Source organism: Hippocampus zosterae, unplaced genomic scaffold, assembly GCF_025434085.1.
Source record: "Hippocampus zosterae strain Florida unplaced genomic scaffold, ASM2543408v3 HiC_scaffold_40, whole genome shotgun sequence".
Classification (NCBI taxonomy): Eukaryota; Metazoa; Chordata; class Actinopteri; order Syngnathiformes; family Syngnathidae; genus Hippocampus; species Hippocampus zosterae.
In genome coordinates this window covers 518,155-542,626 of record NW_026262932.1, presented here as the reverse complement: position 1 = coordinate 542,626, position 24,472 = coordinate 518,155, and positions in this window count along the sequence as shown.

Genomic DNA, 24,472 nt, shown 5'->3' with positions numbered 1-24,472 from the left:
GGAACATTAAATAAATTGCCTTGTGTTTCACCCAACCAGGCCAGGCGATAAATTTCAATCTCTAGTTTGTCAAAAGCATTGTGCAGTGGGAAGGACCGATCAGCGGATGGTAAGGTCATATGGAGGAAGTCTAAGGAGACCAAAGCCGATACTGTTGGAAGACAGAGTTCAGTGGTGGGTCATCGGCTGACTTTAGCAATAGTCAGTCTTGTATCAGCCTGCATTGGGAGCGAGCGTAGTCCAGCATGTTCAAGTTCATGACAGTCTTTCAGTGAGGCCAGCAGTGATCCCTATTGTTGGGGATTCGGGTACCCATGGAGCAGATGGGTATTGTCCATTTGGAGGTGCCGTATCCTGTCATTGTTGTTGGTTTTGCGGAGGAGGAGTCAGAGCTTGTTGATCATAGCCTGATTGATGAACAGGTGGGTGCCGGCGGTGCGGGCATTTCCTTGTCCGATGATTCACATCACCACAAATGAAACAGCCAGCTTGGCTCCCGTGACTTCCTCGTCCACGCCCACCTTCCCGTCTCAGACCTCCCCCCAGCCATGCGTCTGGGCCCTGCCTTGTGGGCAGGCCGTAATGTTGAGGTGTGGCTTGGAGCTGCGGTGTGGGTGTGATCAGCCGTGGTGGAGCCTGTTGAGAGACACTGATTGACATTTGATTAGATCTCCCAAGTTTCTCTTTTTTGCATGCATTACTGGAGGCTCTCTTAGCCTCTTGTATTTGTGAATTCAAAAAGTCGTTTTGTAGCTTGGATGTTTTCTCAGTCTCTTCCTCGGCTCTCATTCGAGATTGTTGCACATAATACAGGAAATGAGTTCGCCAATTCACGTCATCTGAAGTGGGGAGAGTGGGAGAGTTAGTCATCATTTTCTGCACATCAGACGGACAACCCCCCAGCACTGCTTGCCTGAACAAAGCCTGATTCAATGGATGACTATTGGGGTCCTGTCCTGTGACAGTCACCCAAGCATCCATACAATTAACCAAATAAGTCATTGGGTGTACCTCAGATAGCAATTCAAACGCCAGTTGTTGTGAAGGACCCAATGTTGTTGGATAAATGGAACTCAGCGCGTCTGATTTTCTATCATTCAACCTAGTCAATTTGCAAGAGACTATTCCCTCTAAAAGGTCCATAATCTCTTTGGGTAAATACTTACTCTTAAGCCAGTCTATCGCCCACAACTGTATGTCATAGTCAATTTTAGGCAAATCCAGCAACATTTGCCTCGTCAATTCAGTCTCCTTAGTTACAAAAGTGGTTGCATCCCAAACACTCATGCTCTCATTATCCTGTGTAATTTGCATACATTTTTCTACTTTTACCAATCGTTTATGAACCACCCTGGGCAGATCAGGGGGAAGCTTGGCACACAAGGGATTCAGGTGGGGGCCAGTCAAATGGCCAGTATGCCTTACCCCCCTTCCTGTAGGTTTGTGCTTACAGACTTGCCTGTGGAGCCTACACAATGATTAAAGTGCCCCTCTGTTAAGACGTTTATAAAAATTTTTTTTTTTTTTTAATTCACTCAATATCTGTAACCCTCACAACAGTGTCTGCGATTGTGATGAATATAGACACGTTTTCGTGTGTGTGGTGAGCTCAGGTCTCTCTGCCTGCAGATTGACCTTCCGCTCCAATTTCTTCTGCCTTGTCTATGTACAAGTGACCACTCGGCGCCTGTAATGAGGTCATAATTTTAGCGCTCGTCACCTCATGCGGTGAAGGAGGCATCCTCGCTGCCTTGTTTATCATAACTTTGTCGAGTCACTTTGGTTATATATATTTTTTTCTTTTTCCAATGTCGAAGGCAGTGGTCAAACTGCCCATGAAATGCAATATATAGAAGAACCTCTACTTGTCAACTTGACCCTCTCTTGTCCCCTCGCATATCAGCCACATCATATTATCATCTTAGAAACATCCACCGGCTCCGCTCTTTTCTCACTCCTCACATTCAAAGCCATCCATAATCTAGCCCCTCCATACCTATCTGACCTCATCCACATTCCTACACTTGTCCGCTCTTTTCGTTCCTACTCCTCTCTTCTTTTCTCTGCCTCCCCTGCTCGTCTTGTCACCATGGGAAACAGAGCCTTCAGTCGATCTGCTCCCCAGCTCTGGAACACACTCCCCGCTGACCTTCGTAATACAGACTCATTAACGCATTTTAAATTCCGCCTCAAAACACATATGTTTGGACAAGCCTATTCACTCGGACCATAAAGCCATTATTCTTTCTGTTGTTGTATTTTTTCTTATTTTATTTGATGTTGATCTTAACATTGTATTCGTGATTTTAACTGCTTGTTGTAAGGTGTCCTTGAGTTCATAGAAAGACCCCCACAAATAAAATTATCATTATTATTATAATATTATTATAGCTCGAATTGAATACACTTAGTTTTTTCTTTTTATATTTCAAACTATTGTCTTATTCTTACAATTTATTCTTAAGACCTTATTTTCTCGCTTTACTTCCCCTCTGCGCAGTGCATTCGCCCTTTTCTCTCTCTGCGCAATGCATTCGCCTTCCTTTCTTTCCTACTTACCACCAGACGGTATTTCAACCGTTTTCTTGCCTTCAGGCGTTCCGTCCACCTTACAGTTCACCATGTTTTTATCATACTCACCGTCCAATATACTCCCTTATGGACCGTGTGACGTCACGTAATTCTCCAATTGTAACAATGGAGCTGTCCCTAACTTGCCCTAAATATACAGCTGTTTACTCAGACCGCGATCTCCATTCGTCAGTCCTACAATTTATCAGCATCCAGAATAATAAAAATTACCTGGACCTGCCTCAGCAATTAACCACTAATTTTTTAAATGCCTTCGAACTCAGACCGCGATCTCCATTCGTCAGTCCTACAATTTATCAGCATCCAGAATAATAAAAATTACCTGGACCTGCCTCAGCAATTAACCACTAATTTTTTAAATGCCTTCGAACTCAGACCGCGATCTCCATTCGTCAGTCCTACAATTTATCAATTTGTTATTTGCCACCTACAAGACCCAATTACTATACTTGGTTCAACACATTCAGGTTCAGAGCAGTTTGATTTGATCGGTCCTTATTGGACATAAGCCGAATCTTGACACTTTGCCCGTAATAACAGGAACAGGTGTGTCTTACCTGGTTATAGTGGAGCGCTCCTTGGTTACTGCCTGAGTCTGAAGGTCCTGAAACCGGTGTCGGTCTTTTCCAGAGAGATCCTGTTCGTGACGCCATTTGTTGAGGAATGGGAGCTGTCAATTTGCTCTTGGCCCTTCCTTGGTTACAGATTCTTTTATCTCTCTATAAGGTGGAAGAAGACCCAACACCACGTAGTCTTTTCTTCAGTTTATCGCAACGCAACACGAATCGATTCGGGCTCCTGTGAGTCTCAGATTTCATCAGGAAGCCCCGAAGAAACACATTCATGAGATTATATAGAGACAATATGATAATGAGAGGAGGGGAGGTACGCCTCCCATGCAAATCCCGAAACAAAGAAAGTAACATGTCATCTGACCCGGTGTGGCCGGAGGAAGCCAGGAGCGGTGAGGTGAGACCAGACCACCACTACCCCCCATTTGGTGCGATGGCAGGAACAAAGATACCGGAGATAACAGCTCCTCTAAAACATGTCCCGCGGAGGGGGGCCCCAGAAGTGGTGGGGGCCGAGGGCACTAAAGTTGATTGTAATAACTTTGAGCAGTATATACCTTCAACCGCATTTGTACATTGTTTCTTTCAGTGTCTGAACAAACACAACCAACAGGAAGGAACAACACCATAACCAAGTAAAAAGCAGAAATAAGGAAGATCAAGCAAAGTTCGATTTTGATATGATGACAAAGTATAGACCACTGCTGCTGGTCACAGATCTTGAGATTAGGGTTCCTCTTTGAGGGCACTTGAGAGCCTTCAGGGACTTTTATGAGGAAGTGGAGGCAATAAAAACCCTCGGGGGGCTGTTAATTACCCAAAGGGAGATGGGCTCTAAACTTCAAAGTACATCCTTTGTTTTAACTACTTCAGCAGATGTTCAGGAGAGAGACTAGTGTCAATAGTTCTCATACCAAGATGAAATTCAACAATGTTCTACTACTACTTCTAGCGGAATAATTCCTTAACAGTATCTACTGTATATCTATAAAAAAAATCCTCGTCTCACCCCTCAGGTGGTGTCCATCCCTCATTCAGCTGGGGTCCTCTACCAGAGGCCAGGAAGCTTGAGGGTTCTGCGCAGTATCCTTGCCGTTCCCAGCACTGCACATTTCTGGACTGAGATGTCCGATGTTGTTCTCGGGATCTGTTGCAACCACTCATCATCTAGTTTGGGGGTCACTGCCCCGAGTGCTCCGACCACCACAGGCACGACTGTCCCCTTTACCTTCCAGGCTCTCTCCAGCTCCTCTCTGAGCCCTTGAGATTTCTCGAGTTTCTCGTGTTCCTTCTTTCTGATGTTTCCAGCACTTGGGACCGCTACATCCACTACAACGGCTTTCCTCTGCCCTTTATCTATCATCAGGATATCTGGTTGGTTCGCCATTACCATCTTGTCAGTCTGGATCTGGAAGTCCCATAGGATCTTCGCTCTGTCATTCTCCACCACCTTCGGAGGTGTTTCCCATTTTGACCTTGGGGTTTCCAGTCCGTACTCCGCACAGATGTTTCGGTAGACTATGCCAGCCACCTGGTTATGGCGTTCCATATAGGCTTTCCCTGCCAGCACCTTACACCCTGCAGTTATGTGTTAGATCGTCTCAGGTGCCTCTTTGCACAACCTACACCTTGGGTCTTGTCTGGTGTGGTATATCTGGGCCTCAATGGCTCTAGTGCTCAGGGCCTGCTCCTGAGCAGCCAGGATGAGTGCCTCTGTACTGTCCTTCAGGCCAGCCCTCTCTAGCCACTGATGGGAATTCTTGAGATCGGCCACTTCAGTTATGGTCCGGTGGTACATCCCGTGTAGGGGCTTGTCCTCCGATGATGGTCCCTCTTCCAGCGCCTCATCCTCTGTTGCCCATTGTCTGAGACATTCTCTGAGTACGTCATCCGTTGGAGCCTTCTCCTTGATGTATTCATGGAGCTTGGATGTTTCATCCTGGACAGTGACTCTCACACTCACTAGTCCCCAGCCGCTTTCCTTGTTGCCAGTTCAAGGTTGCCATTGGCTTGTGGTACACCGAGGTACTTGTAGCTGTCCTCAATGTCTGCTATTGTTCCTTCGGGGAGTGAGACCCCTTCAGTCCGGACTACCGTTCCTCTCTTAGTCACCATCCGACTATCACATCCCGATGTCGCTGCTGTAGATCCTGGTTGTGTGGATCAGGGAGTCTATGTCCCTTTCACTCTTAGCATACAGCTTTATGTCATCCATGTAGAGGAGGTGACTGATCGTAGCTTCATTTCTGAGGCTGTATCCATAGCCTGTCTTGGTGATTACTTGGCTTAGGGAGTTCAGTCCTATGCAGAACAGCAATGGGGAGAGTGCATCACCTTGGTATATGCCACATTTGATGGACACTTGGGTAAGTGGCTTGCCATTGGCTTCAAGTGTGGTTTTCCACATCCTTATCAAGTTCGCAACGAAGGCTCTTAGGGTCCTGTTCACCTTATACACATCCAAGCATTCAGTGATCCATGTATGTGGCATCGAGTCATAGGCTTTCTTTTAATCAATCCAGGCTGTGCACAGGTTGGTACATCGGGACCTGCAGTCTTGTGCGACTGTTCTGTCAACCAGGAGCTGATGTTTGGCTCCCCTGGTATCTCTACCAATGCCCTTCCGTGCTTCGCTCATGTATTGATCCATGTGTGCACTTATCTTAGCCGCAACATGAGCTTCCAAAATTGTGGAGGGACAGGTTATTGGCCGATAGTTGGATGCGACTGCACCCTTTGAGGGATCTTTCATGATAAGGATCGTTCGCCCTTCGGTTAGCCATCCTGGGTGAGTCCCATCCCTAGGCAGCTGGTTCATTTGTGCTGCTGGGCGCTCATGGAGTGCTGTGAGTCTCTTTAGCCAGTAAGTGTGGACCATGTCCGGGCCTGGTGCTGTCCAGTTCTTCATATTTGAGACTATTTCCTTTATGTCTGCCACTGTTATGGTAATTGGGTTCTGTTCAGGGAGGTGTCTGTGCTCCTCTCTTTGGGTGACCAGCCATTGTGCACTGCTGTTATGTGCAACCTCCTTCTCCCATCTGCCTCTCCAGTACCTTTCAGTTTCCAGTCTTGGTGGATCAGCTCTGTTGTTAGGACCCTGCCACTGAGCGTACACTTTCGCAGGTTGTGTTGCAAACAGCCTGTTTATTCGTCTGGCCTCATTCTCTTTCGTGTACCGCTTTAGGCGGCTGGACAAGGCTTGGAGCCTTTGTTTCGAGTGCTTCATATATGGTCATCTGGATGTACCTCTCAGGATCGGCCTTTTCATCACACCTCTCTGGACCTCAGTCAATTGACTCACATCTTTCCGAGCCGCCTTGATCTTAGCCTCCAACCGTCTTTTCCATGGTCGGTAATGTATCTCATGGCTTCCATGGTTGCTCTTATAGCCAAGCATCTCAAGGATCACTGATGCTGAAGCGTATATCAGTTCATTTCCGTGATTGTTACGGTAAGGATCGCCCTCAGTGCTGAATTCACACTTTCCAAGAGACTTTCAGGTGGTACTTCACATAGCCGTTGTGATCGGATTCCAGGTTTCCCAGCTTTCATTCTTGCCATGATCTTAGCTTTCAGGTCAGTTGCTGCCTCGCTCAGCATTTCATTCATTGGGGCTGGCCTCCCAATCTCATCATCTGCATTCACTCTGGTATGAACTCCTCCTCTGATCTGGCAGCCTGGGGCCCCTCACCATGGAACCTGCGTTGTACCTCATCAATCTCAAGTTGTGACAGCAGTTGCCGTTTGTGGATGTTGGAACACTGAGTTACGAGTTGTTTCGTGGCCACCCGTGACTGTGGGTTTCGAAGTAACCATTTAGCCCACATTCTCTCCATGTAACCTCTCTGACTAGGCTTGCTTGAGTAGTAGCATTCCAACAGAGCCATGTTATTGCATCTTGCCCATCTCTGCTCCATTTTTCATCAAGGTGCTCTGGTTCCCCAGCACCTGACGCAGACCTTGTTTGGCCGGGCGACGTCTGAGCTGGCATGTCATTCATTTTATTGTCTCTCATCATTGTATGAGGTACGCATTAGCGTGAAGGCTCTTGCCCAAGGACCCACACTGGATGGTGTTATGTGCTCATTTTTTGCCCCAAGTGGGGAGCGGAGGGACGGGCGCTGGGGGGGGGACCATCGTGGTGGGGCGGGCCCCTACGCGGGATGTGCCACCGGACCGTGGCTGAGGTGGCTGATCTCAAGAAGTCCTATCGGTGGCTGGAGGGGACTGGCCTGGGGGACAGTGCAGGGGCGCTCATCCTGGCTGCTCAGGAGCGGGCCTTGGGCGCCGGAGCCGTCGAGGCCCGGATGTGCCGCGCCGGACAGGACCCGGGGTGTGGGTTGTGCGGGGAGGCGCCTGGGACGATCCGGCACGTGGCTGCGGGGTGTGGGATGCTGGCAGGGGGGGCCTGCGTGGAGCGCCATGGCCAGGTGGCTGGCGTGGTCTGCCGAGGCATCTGTGCGGAGTGTGGACTGGGGGCCCCGGGGTCGGAGTGGGGGGCACCTCCGAGGGTGGTGGAGGGTGGCGGAGCGGGGATCCTGTGGGACTTCCGGATCCAGACTGGCGTGATGGTGGTGGCGAGCCAGCCAGATGTCGTGGTCGTGGATGGGGGGCGGAGGAGGGCCGTTGTGGTGGATGTGGCGGTCCCAGGTGGTGGAGGCATCGGGAGGGGGGAGCATGGGGGGCTCGGGGGGTACCAGGGGCTCGGGGAGGGGCTGGGGAGGGCCTGGGGGGTGGGGGTGGCGGTCGTGCCTGTGGTGGTCGGGGCGCTCGGGGCAGTGACCCCCGGACTGGATGGGTGGTTGCGACAGATCCCGGGACCAGCGTCGGACATCTCGGTCCGGAGGTGTGCGGTGCTGGGAGCGGCGGGGGTACTGCGCGGGGCCCTCGGGCTTCCTGGCCTCTGGTGGAGGACCCGAGCTGAATGAGGGACGGACACCACCCGAGGACACCTCCTATTGGCTCCATGATAAGAGCTCCACCCAGCAAAGAATTAACCCTTTAAAACCTGATTCTGAGCTTTCACAATTATTTACCGCCATTTGCGTAATATCTACAGTATACAGAAGGAATCAAGCAATTTTTACCAATGTATCTGTAGGTGATGTTTATTTATTATGTACACAGAGATAAAGAGTAATGGCACAGCTCTGCAGTATCTTTCCACTTTTATATATGTATGCTATACTAAATAAAATGAATAGGGCACCATATAATGCAACAGTTATGCAACTCCCTAAATAATGATGTGAATTTTCAGTTGTTGCTAAATCAGTTAGGATGTTATAATTTGTGGTGTAGATGCGAATTTAGGAGAGCAGGACAATATATCGCATTGCAATTGGAGCAGCAGCTTGGTTGATGATGTCCCCAAACCGGCTCATCTATTATATTTGTCGTGCAATACAATGAAAATGAGCACAATTGCAAAACATAGGCTTCTTATATTTTAAAATAAAATAATCACATGTTTACCGTTCTGGGGTTTCTACAATCATGAATGGAGGCATTATTTACAGCAGGTTGATGTTGTTGTTGTTGTTGTCGACCCCACCCGTGCCCCGACATTGGGGGACCGGGCCCTCACTCCGTCTCCCGGATCCCCAGACCCCCCTCCTCCGCCCAGCGGGCGAGCAGGGCCGCCACTCCGCTTGGGTTTCGCCAGAGGTCCTCCGGAGTCAGTGTGGTGGGTATGTTTGTGCAGGTGAACAGGTGTTGTGTGTCGTGCACTTGCGTGCCGCATAGCGCACAGAGTGGTGTTGGGTGTGTGTCCGGTGTAATGTTGTGTAGGTAGGAGTGGAGGGCTGGTGATTTGTTGGTTCGGAGTTGTGCTAGGAGTTGTCTGGTTCTGTGTGGTAGGTCTTGCTCTGATGGGTCTATTTCTGGTGCTGGTGCATGTATTACTTTGTTGTGTTGTCTGGTGTCCAAGTGTGTTTGTACAAAGTGGGTGTGTATGTCTTTCATGTTCTGTTTTATGGTGTCGTTGTTGGTGTCCTGTGGTGCTGTGTCTTTGTTGTGTGTGTAGTTGTTGTTGTGGAAGATTGTTTGTTTCTTTTGTCTGGGTGGTGGTGGTTGTTGAGTGAGTGGGTGTAGTGGGTGGGTTGGGTGTTGGGCTTTTTGTCTGATTTGCGATGCGTGTAGTTTTAGATGGGTGTTCAGTGGGAGAGTTTTTGTTTCCTCATGCAAGTCTTGTATGTTTGTGTCTTGTGTGCATCCTGTTGCTATTCTGAGTGCGGTGTTCTGTGTGGTCTGGAGTTTTGTCTTGTTTGTGTCCGATAGTGTTGGTGACCATATAGTGTTTGCGTATTCGAGGCGTGTGAGTGTGGTTGCTTTGTATGTGGTGAGTATAGTTTCTTTGGATTTTCCCCAGTGAGTGGTTGTTAAGGCTTTAAGTATTTTGTTTGATTGCTTGGCGCGGGTTAGAGTGTGTTGTGTGTGTTTTGAGAAGGTGAGTTTGGGGTCCCATGAGCCTGTTGCTGTATTCTGCCGGATCCGGTGTGAACAGAGTGGTGGTGGTTTTGTCTGCGTTGAGTGTGAGTTGGTTCTGTTTTGTCCAGTTGTATATGTCGTGGAGATATTTTTGTACTTGTTGTTGTGCCTGTTGTGGTTTGACATGTGTGGATAGAATGGTGATGTCGTCTGCATATGTAACTGTGTGTACATTTGGAGGTGGTTGTGGTAAGTCTGCCATGTATATGTTGAATAGTGTTGGTGAAAGTACTCCCCCTGTGGTACCCCCGTTTTCGTGTTTCTGTGTTCTGATGTTTCCCCTCGGTATTGAGTGTATTGTCTGCGTCCCCTTATGTAGTTGAAGATGTATTTGATGATGATGTTTGGGGTGTTAGTGTTGTTGAGTTTGTTTGTGAGTGTGTGTAGGTTTACCGTGTCAAAGGCTTTGGACATGTCTAGGGCTATGGCAACTGTTCGTTGTGGTGGTTTTTGTTGATTGAAACCTGTGGCTATGATGTTGTGTATGTGGTGTAGTGCTGTGGTTGTGGAGTGTTGTTTTCGGAAGCCGTGTTGGTGAGAGGGTAGTTGAGTGTTGTTGGTAATGAAGGGTAGTATCACCTTTTCCATTGTTTTGGCTATTGGGCTGAGTAGTGCTATTGGTCTGTAGGATGGGCCGAGTGCGTGGATTTTGTTGGGTTTTGGTATTGGGATTATTTTTGCAGTCTTCCATATTGCGGGGATGGTGTTGGTGTTGAGTGATGTGTTGTAAGTGTATGTGAGTAGTGTTATTGCTTTGGGGCCTAGGTGTTTCAGATGTCTGATGTTTATGTTGTCTGGGCCTGTGGAGTTGTTGCTTTTGGAGCGTTGTAGTGCTTGTTTGACTTGTTGTTCTGTGATGGTTATGGGCGTGGTGTTGAGTTTTCGTATTTTGCGTTGTAGTTGTCTGTATGTTCTGTTGGTTTTGTGTTGTATTATGTTGGTGAATTGTTTGTTGAATGCTCGTGCTTTCTGTTTGTTGGATATTGCCGTGTGTTGTCCGAACTGTATTGTGGTGTTTTCTGGTGCTTTTTGTTCTTTGTTTGATAGTCTTGTTACTGTGTTCCAGAGTATGTGTTGTTTGTGTCTGTGGTTCCATGCATCCGTTAAGTGTTCTTTCCATAGCTCTTGTTTGTGTTTTTGGATTTGTGTGTCTATTTCTTTGTTTAGGTCTGTGATGCGTGGGTCTTGGTGGTTTTGTTGTCTGATGTCGTTTCTTTGGCTGATGAGTGTTCTGATGTGTTGTGGTAGGAGAAGTGATTTGCTTTTTATTTTTCCGTGGGGTATGTGGTGTTTGTCTGCTGTAAGTATGAGGTTTGTGAGCATGGTGTTGGCTGTGTGGATGTTGTCAGGTATGGTTATGTTCTCCAGTGCTGATTCTATTTCAGAGGTGTATCCTTCCCAGTCTGCTTTCCTGTAATTTGTGTAAGTTTGAAGGTGTTGTTGTAGGCGGAAAGGAGCACGCGTGTTGTGTGTGATTTTGATAGGAAGGTGGTCTGAACTGAGTGCGTGTATTGTGGTCCATGTTGTTCTGTTTGTGATGCTGTTGCTGGCTGTTGTGATGTCCGGTGATGTTGGTTGTTGGTTGATGTTTGTAGGCTTTCTGGTAGGTGTGTTTGCGTTTAGAGTGATTTGTTGGGAGTTCTGTAGTATGTCTGCAATGAGGGTGCCTCTGTGGTCGTCGTAGGGAGAGTGCCATTGTGTTGAGTGAGCGTTGATGTCTGCGGTTAGAATGGTGTTGTTCAGCGAGTTTATGTATTGGAAGGTGTTGGTGATGTCTGTGTCTTCTGTGGCGTGGTCTGGTCGGGTGGTATCTCTGGGGGGTATATACATGTTGCATATGTGTAGTCTTTTGTGGTTGGTTATGTGAATCTTTACGGTTTGAATTTCTGTAGTGTTGGTGTTAATGTTGTTGGGGATGTTCATGGGAGTGAATGTGACTGATTTGTGAATGTATGTGAGCAGTCCTCCTCCTCCCTTGTGTTCTCTGTCTTTCCTAATGCTGGTGTAGTTGGTGAGACGAGGTGTGTTGTGTTGTTTTTCTAGTTTGGTTTCTTGTATGGTGATGATGTCTGCGTGCTGTTGTGAGGCGAGTTCTTCTAGTTCTGTTTTCTTGTTTTGGATGCCGTTGATGTTTATTTGTAGTATGGTCAGTGTGTGTTTGTTGTTTTTGTTGGTGGGTGTTGTTCTTTGTGGGTTGTTCGGGGGTTGTGGTGTTGGGGTGTTTGTTGTTTGCGTGTGTGTTCTGCATGTCCACGTGTTTGTGTATTGGCGGGTGGTGATGCCGGAGCAATGTCTGTGTATCCAGTGTGGGTGTGTTGAGTTGCATCTGAGTGAGGTTTGTCTGCGTGTGATGATTCTATTGCAGCTATTGCAGGTCCAGGTTTGGGGGGGTGGTCTTGTGTTTGTTGTATCTCTGTTGGAGTTGTCTGTCCGTGTTGCCTTTGAGGGTAGTGTTGGTGAGGCGAGTGTGTTGTTTTGGTCTGTTTGTGCTCTGCTGCCTGTTGGTGTCCTACGAGGTGTTGTTGTTCGTGGTGGTGTTTTGGGATGTAGTCTGCATTTCCATGTTATGTTGTATTGTCTAGTGTTTATGTTTGTACAATGTTTGTGTACCCAGTGTGGTGTGTGGTGGTTGCATCTGAAGGATGTCTGTCTTCTTGTAATCTGTTGTGTGCAAATGTCGCATGTCCAGGTAGTTTGTTGTGTGTGTGTTTGTTGCGTGCGTGAGAGTGTCTGTGTGGGCCCCGGATTTGTCTCTATGTCCCCCGCCTGGAGCAAAAGGTCCGCCCGCCACCCTGCCAGGTTCAGGGGGCGGTTAGCCGAAAAAAAAAAAAAACGGCCGTAAGGGCACCCCGTTCGGGGTGCAGGGATTGGTTCCTTGATTTGTCCCCCCGTTCGGGGGGAACCCTCCAACTGCGAGTAAGCCAAGGAGTTTGGAGGTACAGCAGGTTGACAGCAGTGTGATCGAGCAGATTAGATAGAGTAGAATTTGAATGGGGCTTCACTGATTTATTTCATACAATTCATATCTAAAACACAGTTGAAAAATATTTGATTGTTAAAATATTTAAATACAAGAACTATATCAAGAAATTAACAAAACATAGTTTTTTTTAGTTAGGAGAAAAGTCTAAAAACATATCACAAATGACAAACGTTGTGCCTCTCCTCCTCCTGTTCTTCAATGAAGCTGATCACCCTCCAGCTCCCGTTAGAAACATCGTGCTGCTGAAGGTGTGCCGGCAGAATGGTTGTGATACAGGAGGTGCTGTGGACTCTCCCAGAAACGAGGACCTAGTTTAGTTGTAGATCCAGTAAAACATAGTGCAAATGTGACATTATTTATAATGCACAGTTACAGTCTTGTGAATATTAAAAAATGTACTTCATGTAATGCAGGAAGCGAATATTTCAAACGAACTAAGGCAGCAAACAGTAAGAGCAAAATCGTGTTCCAAACATTAACTCTTTTTTTAAATGTCAATTAGCTTGTGAGTAATAAGACAAAATGTGACTGTCAGACAGAGAACTGTCAGAGCAAACGGCAGATTTTAGAAAGTCCTGCCGAAATAAATCTGCACCCGACTGCGACTGTCAGCGTTGAACTGCCGCCATTGCTGTCAGTCAGACACATCTCCAAAATTGTTGGAGCAAATTTTTAAGCAGGCTTCATCTTGATAAATTGACCACGTATTTGACATTTACACCATAACGTTACCGCCTAAAATAATCGTAAAACAAAATTTTGTGTAACAACAAGAGTAATATGTACCCCAAAAGCTTTCAAAGCATCTGAAAGTTTTCTCCTCCGTTTTTGTTGGGGCTTGGCTCGAAATGCATCATGATTGGCCGCCCGAAGTCCACGTGTCTGTCGGACGTGCTCTCATTGGTCTACAATACCATCACGGATGAATAAATACTCAAAGGGCTTGCCAGGCAAGCCCTTTGAACCCTTTAAATACTCAATGGGCTTGCCTGGCAAGCCCTTTGAGTATTTATTCCATATTGCCCACTAGTTCACTAGTAAGGTCATTTTGACGCTTACTAGTGAACATGTAAGGCCATAAATGTGCCCACTAGTTCACTAGTAAGATCATTTTGAGGCTTACTAGTTGACATGTAAGCCACAAAACGCCCGCTAGTTCACTAGTAAGATAATTTTGAGGCTTCTAGTGAACATGTAAGCCACAGAACGCCCACTAGTTCACTAGTAAGATCATTTTGACGCTTACTAGTGAACATGTAAGCCACAAAACGCTCACTAGTTCACTAGTAAGGTCATTTTGACGCTTACTAGTGAACATGTAAGCCACAAAACGCTCACTAGTTTACTAGTAAGGTCATTTTGACGCTTACTAGTGAACATGTAAGCCACAAAACGCTCACTAGTTCACTAGTAAGGTCATTTTGACGCTTACTAGTGAACATGTAAGCCGCAAAACGCCCACTAGTTCACTAATAAGATTATTTTGACGCTTACTACTGAACATTTAAGGCCATAAATGTGCCCACTAGTTCACTGGTAAGATGATTTTGACGCTTACTAGTGAACATGTAAGGCCATAAATGTGCCCACTTGTAGTGCTAGTGACATTACACTGTACTTGCATTAAATGCAAATAAGGATGATTACGAAAACATGTAACGGTATCCTATTGGCTGTACGTTTCAAAATGGTGTCATCCCACCAGTCAGGGCTCATGATTTTGGAAATTCTGTGCCCACTTAGTTTTTTAAAACAACAATGGCGGACAGTGTCCTGAGACGTATTCGGCGAAGGTGCAGGGCAATAGAGAGTGCCTGTCATCAAGGGTCTGCCGGTGAAAGTGAAGCACGCGCGATAAACATTTCAATTGCTAATTTAAGAAGAGTTAGTGACCAGTTTAGCGCTGATACTATTCAAAGTTTGATTCAAAGTCCAATAGATCTCCGATCTGTCATCATTGCGGGACCCACTCCTAATGGTGGACGTGTTTGTTCCCATGTGGCACATCGTTTGCACACAGGTAAAATGGCTACCATTTTTTGTCATTGGTTTTTCGTATGTATTTTTATTCGAACTACACACGGGTTTTACTGACGACTTGCTGTGACTTACCTTCTATCACCCTGTCAAACGTCGTTTTATACCAGTGGTTTTCCTGCAAATCAGTAGACTATTAAGTAACGCGATGGCTGTACACTTTTAAGCAATAACTAGTGATCTTTTAGTTATTCAATTATAAGTTTGAATTATTTTTTTCTTGAGTAAAATGGTTAGAGAAAATAGCTGCTCGTGGTTTTGAAGCTGCATATACTTTTATGTACATCTGTGTCTATATGCCTGTACTGTATACAGTATATAAAAAACACGTAGTGATTCGTTTGCTTGAATTCCTTAATCCTTTTATTTCCATACTTTAGGTAGACGAGGAAGACCAGCACTTGACATTACAAGTGATCAAATTGAACTGCTCCCCACTCAGGGCTTTACAGTGAGAGCCATCACGGGGATGTTGGGTTGTTCCTCTTCATACCTGCATAAAAAAAATGACGTTTTTTTCAGATTTCAGCCAGAAATAGATTTACTCCCATTCATGATGTTGACCTGGAGGAGCATGTCAGAAGATTGCACAGCCAATTTCCCAGATCAGGCTCGAAAGCAAGTGTTCTGCTACATACTCTTGTCCCTTCATGTATATATCATTATATTCATTGTGAAAGTGTACTTTCTTTATTGTGTTGTTTTATGAACCTGTTGCAGATGATGAGGGCATACCTGCGTGCTGATGGTATTGTAGTACAAAGAAAAAGAGTTCGAGAAATCCTCAACCGTATTGAGCCAGCTGCTGCAGCCCAGAGATGGAGCCAGACTGTGGCTAGAAGAACATACTATGTGCCATTCCCCAATAGTTTATGGCACATAGATGGGCATATGCGTCTCATTCGGTAATAAGGGATCATCTTATATTTGTACTCGTGGGAGCATTAGAAAGCCATATTGTATGGACAGCACAGATTAAATTGAATTTTATCATTTGTATATCCAAGTTACACAAACTCCAAATTGCCTCCATGTAGTCTTAAGTGCACAGCAATACCTTCTCTACCGAGATGATATTTCAAACAAGATATGAAACTTGATTGTTTTCTTGTATTTAATCATTATTCTTTTCATGTTTGTTTTACAGGTGGGTGTTTGTGACACATGCCGGAATTGATGGGAATTCCAGGCTAATAACGTACCTTCAACTGGAGCACAGACAACACAGCTTTGACAGTGTTGAAATATTTTGTCCAAGCCACCTGCCTGTATGGGTTACCCTCCAGAGTAAGATCCGACCATGGTGGTGAAAACACTGGTTGCTCTTTTAATGAACCTACTGCAGGGACAAGACACCAAAATTATTTCTAGCTCCAGCCAACACCCCCTCACAATTTACTCACACCTCCCATGGCCTGATTATCCACCAACAGGGGCCCTTTTTGGATTATCATTTTGGCATAGGAACTTTCCTTTCCTATCCTAACCGAGTGAGATGAGCCGGTAGCACCTGGAGCAAAGATCGTCTAAATTTTAATAATGCTTAGGAAAGGTTCTGACCATCCTTTACGAAAGGAAAGGAGATATATTATGCAGCAGGAATATTTAAAGGGGAAGTCTTTTTTTATGTTGTTGTTGTTGTTGTTGTCGACCCCACCCGTGCCCCGACATTGGGGGACCGGGCCCTCACTCCGTCTCCCGGATCCCCAGACCCCCCTCCTCCGCCCAGCGGGCGAGCAGGGCCGCCACTCCACTTGGGTTTCGCCAGAGGTCTTCCGGAGTCAGTGTGGTGGGTATGTTTGTGCAGGTGAACAGGTGTTGTGTGTCGTGCACTTGCGTGCCGCATAGCGCACAGAGTGGTGTTGGGTGTGTGTCCGGTGTAATGTTGTGTAGGTAGGAGTGGAGGGCTGGTGATTTGTTGGTTCGGAGTTGTGCTAGGAGTTGTCTGGTTCTGTGTGGTAGGTCTTGCTCTGATGGGTCTATTTCTGGTGCTGGTGCATGTATTACTTTGTTGTGTTGTCTGGTGTCCAAGTGTGTTTGTACAAAGTGGGTGTGTATGTCTTTCATGTTCTGTTTTATGGTGTCGTTGTTGGTGTCCTGTGGTGCTGTGTCTTTGTTGTGTGTGTAGTTGTTGTTGTGGAAGATTGTTTGTTTCTTTTGTCTGGGTGGTGGTGGTTGTTGAGTGAGTGGGTGTAGTGGGTGGGTTGGGTGTTGGGCTTTTTGTCTGATTTGCGATGCGTGTAGTTTTAGATGAATGTTCAGTGGGAGAGTTTTTGTTTCCTCATGCAAGTGTTGTATGTTTGTGTCTTGTGTGCATCCTGTTGCTATTCTGAGTGCTGTGTTCTGTGTGGTCTGGAGTTTTGTCTTGTTTGTGTCCGATAGTGTTGGTGACCATATAGTGTTTGCGTATTCGAGGCGTGTGAGTGTGGTTGCTTTGTATGTGGTGAGTATAGTTTCTTCTTCTTCTAGGTGTGTTTGCGTTTAGAGTGATTTGTTGGGAGTTCTGTAGTATGTCTGCAATGAGGGTGCCTCTGTGGTCGTCGTAGGGAGAGTGCCATTGTGTTGAGTGAGCGTTGATGTCTGCGGTTAGAATGGTGTTGTTCAGCGAGTTTATGTATTGGAAGGTGTTGGTGATGTCTGTGTCTTCTGTGGCGTGGTCTGGTCGGGTGGTATCTCTGGGGGGTATATACATGTTGCATATGTGTAGTCTTTTGTGGTTGGTTATGTGAATCTTTACGGTTTGAATTTCTGTAGTGTTGGTGTTAATGTTGTTGGGGATGTTCATGGGAGTGAATGTGACTGATTTGTGAATGTATGTGAGCAGTCCTCCTCCTCCCTTGTGTTCTCTGTCTTTCCTAATGCTGGTGTAGTTGGTGAGACGAGGTGTGTTGTGTTGTTTTTCTAGTTTGGTTTCTTGTATGGTGATGCATGCACATGCACATGCACAGACCCTTCAGTCAGTGCCAGTCAACATACAGCTTATTTTAATTGTACATTGGCGTATGGCTCGACTAAAACCAGGAAATGGAGGTGTGCGGCAAAGTTTTTTGCTGCATCGCTGGGAAATAATCAGTTGACAATGACAAAACGGCCCCGCTCAGCCCCAGACAACCGGCACTTTCGAACCACCTCCAAGATCGTTATTAGTTCCGAGTGAAAAAGAAGTCACAGTATTTCTGCATTGCCACATATCATTTTGGGGAACACATTCAGAGTGGAAACCTGAATACAAAACTGAAACTACTTTAATTAAATGTGACAAAATAATGACATACTCTAACAATGTGTTTCATTTTTATTTTTAACTCTGTCTCTGAATTAAATAATTTCCTGTGATCAATCATTGTTAAATCAAGGATAGGGAGGGAAATTTAAAGAATGCAGATACATTCATGTTTCACTTTAGAGCAGTGTATAATGCTAGGTTATCTATCAAATAATAACATAACCCCAAATGTAAATAAAAATGTTTGTTCTAAACATTATTTGAATGGGTTACCATGGCAGAAGACCGAAGTTGTGTGCTTTATATAACTGCATGACATGACCGGAACACCTCACCGGGGAGGCGCTCAGGAGGCATCCGAATCAGATGCCCAAGCCACCTCATCTGGCTCCTCTCGATGTGGAGGAGAAGCGGCTCGACTCTGAGCCTCTCCCGGATGACCGAGCTTCTCACCTTATCTCTAAGGGAGAGCCCGGACACCCTGCGGAGAAAACTCATTTCAGCCGCTTGTATCCGGGATCTCGTTCTTTCGGTCACGACCCATAGCTCGTGACCATAGGTGAGGGTTGGGACGTAGATCGACCGGTAAATTGAGAGCTTCGCCCTTTGGCTCAGCTCCTTCTTCACCACGACAGACCGATACAACGTCCGCATCACAGCAGACGCTGCACCGATCCGCCTGTCGATCTCCCGCTCCCTCCTACCCCCACTCGTGAACAAGACCCCAAGATACTTGAACTCCTCCACTTGGGGTAAGATCTCCTCCCCGACCCGGAGGGGGCACTCCACCCTTTTCCGACTGAGGACCATGGTTTCAGATTTGGAGGTGCTGATTTTCATCCCAACCGCTTCACACTCGGCTGCGAAACGCTCCAGTGAGAGTTGGAGAGCCCCGTTTGAAGGAGCCAACAGCACCACATCATCTGCAAAAAGCAGGGATGTAATACTGAGGCCCCCAAAACGGACCCCCTCAACGCTTCGGCTGCGCCTAGAAATTCTGTCCATAAAGGTTATGAACAGAATCGGCGACAAAGGGCAGCCTTGGCGGAGTCCTACCCTCACTGGAAACGATTCCGACTTACTGCCGGCAATGCGAACCAAACTCTGACATCGGTGGTATAGTGACCGAACAGCCCGTATCAGGGGGTTCGGTACCCCATACCCACGAAGCACCCCCCACAGAACTCCCCGAGGGACACGGTCAAACGCCTTCTCCAAGTCCACAAAACACATGTAGACTGGTTGGGCGAATTCCCACATACCCTCAAGGACCCTGCTAAGGGTGTAGAGCTGGTCCACTGTTCCACGGCCGGGACGAAAACCACACTGCAACTCCTCAATCTGAGGCTCGACTTCCTGACGGACCCTCCTCTCCAGCACCCCTGAATAGACCTTACCAGGGAGGCTGAGGAGTGTGATCCCTCTGTAGTTGGAACACACCCTCCGGTCCCCCTTTTTAAAAAGAGGGACTACCACCCCGGTCTGCCAATCCAGAGGCACTCTCCCCGTTGACCACGCGATGTTGCAGAGGCGTGTCAACCAGGACAGCCCCACAACATCCAGAGCCTTGAGGAACTCCGGGCGGATCTCATCCACCCCCGGGGCCTTGCCACCGAGGAGCTTTTTAACCACATCGGTGACTTCAACCACAGAGATAGGAGAGCCCACCTCAGAGTCCCCAGGCTCTGCTTCCTCAAAGGAAGGCGTGTTGGTGGAGTTGAGGAGGTCTTCGAAGTACTCTGCCCACCGGTTCACAACGTCCCGAGTCGAAGTCAGCAGCGCCCCATCCCCACTGTACACAGTGTTAGTGGTGCACTGCTTCCCCCTCCTGAGACGTCGGATGGTGGACCAGAATTTCCTCGAAGCCGTCCGGAAGTCGGCTCCCATGGCCTCACCGAACTCTTCCCACGCTCGGGTTTTTGCCTCGGTGACCACCGAAGCCGCGGTCCGCTTGGCCAGTCGATACCCGTCAGCTGCCTCTGGGGTCCCACAGGCCATAAAGGCTCGATAGGACTCCTTCTTCAGCTTGACAGCATCCCTTACTGCCGGTGTCCACCAGCGAGTACGAGGATTGCCGCCACGACAGGCACCAACCACCTTACGGCCACAACTCAGATTGGCCGCCTCAACAATAGAGGCACGGAACATGGTCCACTCGGACTCAATGTCCCCCGTCTCCCCCGGAACATGGGAAAAGCTCTGTCGGAGGTGGGAGTTGAAACTCCTTTTAACAATACATTTAATAAATACTTTAATCAACCGTGATCTCACCATGTATTATAATTCATTATTTTAAACGTAAGAAACCATATATCACAAACATATCAAGTCGACCCGAACAAAAGAACTACAACTCCCAACTTTCCAAACCGGAAGTGGAGCGCCGGCATGATTAAGCCCAGCTGCAACGCAATGTACTTCGTTCAAAATCAAATTACGGCTGGACAAACATGAAAACTATGCATAATGAGTTAAATAAAGACACCACTGTTTTAACAACACTTTAGCCCACGCTGTTTACATTGCCGATTGCGAGCGGTAATGACTGTGATTACAAACAAAGCACAACGGACATAATGCAAAGCAGACAAACAAAGCAACCGGTCATGATCAATCTAAAGCTAACTTTAGATTTCTGTTAAATAAAAGTACAAGCGTAGCTTATCATTGGGCCATGCCGACGAAGAAGCGAGTGTTTTCACTAACGCAACATAATGCGACTCTGCTTTTTATACCTCGCGCGAACGGTCGCCTGTCAGTGGCAGCTTCGCCCCTCTTAAAGCGTCAGGTGAATCCAACAGTGGCTGTCAAATGGCTTGACTTAGGATACCAACCATTACCAAGATAGCTCCTCCATTTCACTAATGGAGTCTTCCCTGTGATGCCAACACATGCCAAACCAGTTGCTGTATTGCATGTTTTGCCTAAAGCAGTCTTCCTCAACTGGCGGACCGCAATCCACGACCGGACCGCTGACCTCCTCTGCCCGAGCCTTCTCTGTCCAGACCCACGGCAAATTGTATCAAATAAAAAATTATCAAGTGATTTTTATGTTATACATTTTATATGTTTGGACTATAATCTGCGCATTACCGCGATCGCTTGTTAAAATTATCTGTTGTATTTGCGTGCACCAACAAATGCAATGCAGAGGACCGCAGCAGCGCGACTTTGTGTGTATAATGTTTGACTAACTGGAGACCCTGTCTGAGGAGGGCATGTGGCGATAACGATGCGCTGATTGGCTCCTCTGAAATGAAGGTATGCCCACACATATGCGTTAGCATTTACGATGCCCTGATTGGCTCATTTGAATTTTAGGTGCCCATACCTAAGCGTCAGCATATACTATGCGCTGATTGGCCCATTTGAATTTACGGTGTGCCCATACCTAAGCGTCAGCATATACGATACGCTGATTGGCTCATTTGAATTTAAGGCGTGCCCATACATAACCGTCGGCACGCGTCTATCCCAATACACACGCGTTTTGGCAAGACTGGTGAAAAGACGCTACCTCCGTTCTTGGCTAACCTGCCGGTTGATCTCTTCCGCGTTCGCTCGCTCCCTTCACGGAAGCGCCGCCGCCGCCGCCGCAGCAAACGCAGTGGTCAGCTTGTGAAGCTAAAACGGAATCTGAGACAAACTTCGATCGCTCCGGCGTGGTGTGCCCTCGACCCCGTCGCCTCGTGCTTGCTAACGGTCGTTGGCTCTCCCAACGCGCCTTTCTCGCACCCCGGCGCGCCCCGGCCCCCGGACCCCGAAAGCAGGATGCGAGGGGGGACGGCGGAGGCGACGGCGGCGGCGCCGGCGACGTTCGAAGGCGGCCCGCGGGGAGAGGCGCGGGGCCGGGATGGCGTGAGGGGGACGGGCGTGTGGGGGGTACGGTGCCGGTCGTTGGCCGGTAGCCTGCTCCCCCCCGCCCCGACCGCGAAGCGCCACCCGGCCCCGGCGGCCCGACCCCGCGATGCCGTCGGCGGCGGCGCCGGCGCACCCCGGCGCGCCCCGGCCCCCGGACCACGAAAGCAGGAAGCGCCGAGTGCGCGGGGGGGGCGGCGGAGGCGACGGCGGCGGCGGTGGCGACGTTCGAAGGCGGCCCGCGGGGAGAGGCGCGGGGCCGGGACGGCGTGAGGGGGACGGGCGTGCGGTGGGTACGGTGCCGGTCGTTGGCCGGTCGCCTGCTCGTCCCGCACCCCGACCCCGAAGCGCCCCCCGGCCCCCGCGGCCCGACCCCGCGATGCCGTCGGCGGCGGCGCCGGCGCACCCCGTCGCGCCCCGGCACTCCCGTCGCCCGGAGCGCGACCGACCTCGATGGGCGGCGGCGGCCGCCGGCGGAAAGCCTCGGCTGGCCGCCGGCGTCGCCGTTCGCCCTGCCTACGCCCCCGTTGCTACTTCCACAAGGATCGCGTTGTTAAACGCCCGGTCGCTGACGAACAAGACCGATATTCCGAGGGAGTATTTCCTTTCTATGACTTGGATTTTCTGTGTCTTACGGAGACTTCGGCAGGTACTGGTGAGTACAACGCTTTGATTGAATTGTTACCACCTGACTGTGGTTTCCTCGATACCCCGAGGACATGTTATATTATTAAAATCCCCCATTAAGAGGATACGATCATATCTCAGCCTGATTTCCGCAAGAAAGGTTGAAAATTTGCTTTAAAAGTCTTTGTTGTATTTATGAGGACGGTAAATGACAGCACAAAGCACCGGGAAAACACGACCTCTTCTGATATATTTTTAAGGGGGAGAGGGGATTTGAAAAGAGGAATTGTACACATGAAAATGATATTTTTGTTTTCATGTTTAGTATTTATTTTGGTAAAATTAGTGTTTTGTTTTTGTTAAAGTAAGGGAAAAAACACAACTACTGTTTAACAAAGTTAAAGTAAAAATGTCTTATTTCCCTGAAAGGGCTATTTGTATTATTAAGCAGGCACAACTTAACAAAATAAAAGAGTTCCTGTGCCTCAACACAATACCTCTCATTATTTGCTGTGTACTGGCAAAGTGAATAATTGTTATTTTCATGCACCCCATTATTGATTTGTTGTGAGGAGTGTTGATTTGTATAAGCTTGGCTTTACCATACTAAATGGGCATATAGCCCTGCTACCCGTGATTCCCGTGCATGGAATCAGACCTTGGTCTTATTAAAAAAAACAAAAGTGGACCTACAGCATTTTTAGTTGATGACCACTGGCCTAAAGTAACCAACCATTAGATCATGCTGCAACAGCGGATAGAGGTTACCTTAAAAAGAAAAAAAACTTCAGTAACTTTTTAATGCCTTTGAAAATTATACATTTTTTAAAAAGTATTTACAGTATGTGAACTGAATAAAAAAGTTACTCATTAAGGTCAAAGTAAAATTAGATATAATATGTTGTGGTCACTTAACAGTCCTGAGGTCGGTTGTTAGAATCCGAGCTTGGGCCTCCAGAAGTTTGCATGCACTCTCCATGTTTGTTGGGATTTTATGCCAGTACTCTGGCTTCCTCCTGCATTCCAAAACCACACTTTTTGGGTTAATTGAAAACTAAACAAATCCTTAGGTGTGAATGGATGTTTGTCGATAAGTGCCCTGCAATAGAGAGGCGACCAGGGTTTATCATGCCTATCATCGGGATTGAGCTGGGATAGGATCCAGGTCACCTGTGACTCTCATGAGCAGTATAGAAAATAGATGAACGAATGTTACAGTTGTTTCCTTCAATTTACACACCTTAGGCAAGTTATAAAATCATTTCCAGAACGTTAAAAAAAAATGGTGTTTTAACACATTTTTTAAATGATCAAACAGAGTTAAAATGTATCATACAGTATATTAAGAGAGAAATATCACCAAAAATAAAAATATTTGTAATCATAACGACTCACGACGGCGATGATGAAGCAGCCATAACACAGTACAGTCCTGTTACAAGGCTGAAATAAAGGTGTTTTCTTTGTAAAAAAAATATGACCAACCTGGTGTTGAAATTGACCATTGAAAATGTCAAGTATGCATGAGCATATAGTACGTCTGCATATAAACATAGTCTCTGTGCTTTTGCATCGGTGACTTTTTTGTTGTTATATTTCTCACAAACATCTTTTTGGTCAGGTGTTGGCTGCTTGTGTTTTTTTTTTCTGTTGCAAACCCGTGTGGCTCCGCCATTGTTGTTTTGGAACTGCAGTGCATCACCATGTCAGCAAGCCACCACTCTGTTAACATTGTATTCCATAGGGAAAGGATGAACGCTGAAGTAATCAGCAATGTTTGTGCTGTATCTCAAGAACACAATAGTCAATCAGGGATTGTATATATTAAAAAAAAAAAAAAAATCCTCCTCTCACCCACCCTCGGGTGCTGTCTGTCCCTCATTCAGCTCGGGTCCTCTACCGGAGGCCAGGAAGCTTGAGGGTTCTGCGCAGTATCCTTGCTGTTCCCAGCACTGCACATTTCTGGACTGAGATGTCCGATGTTGTTCCCGGGATCTGTTGCAACCACTCATCATCTAGTTTGGGGGTCACTGCCGAGTGCTGCGACCACCACAGGCACGACTGTCACCTTTACCTTCCAGGCTCTCT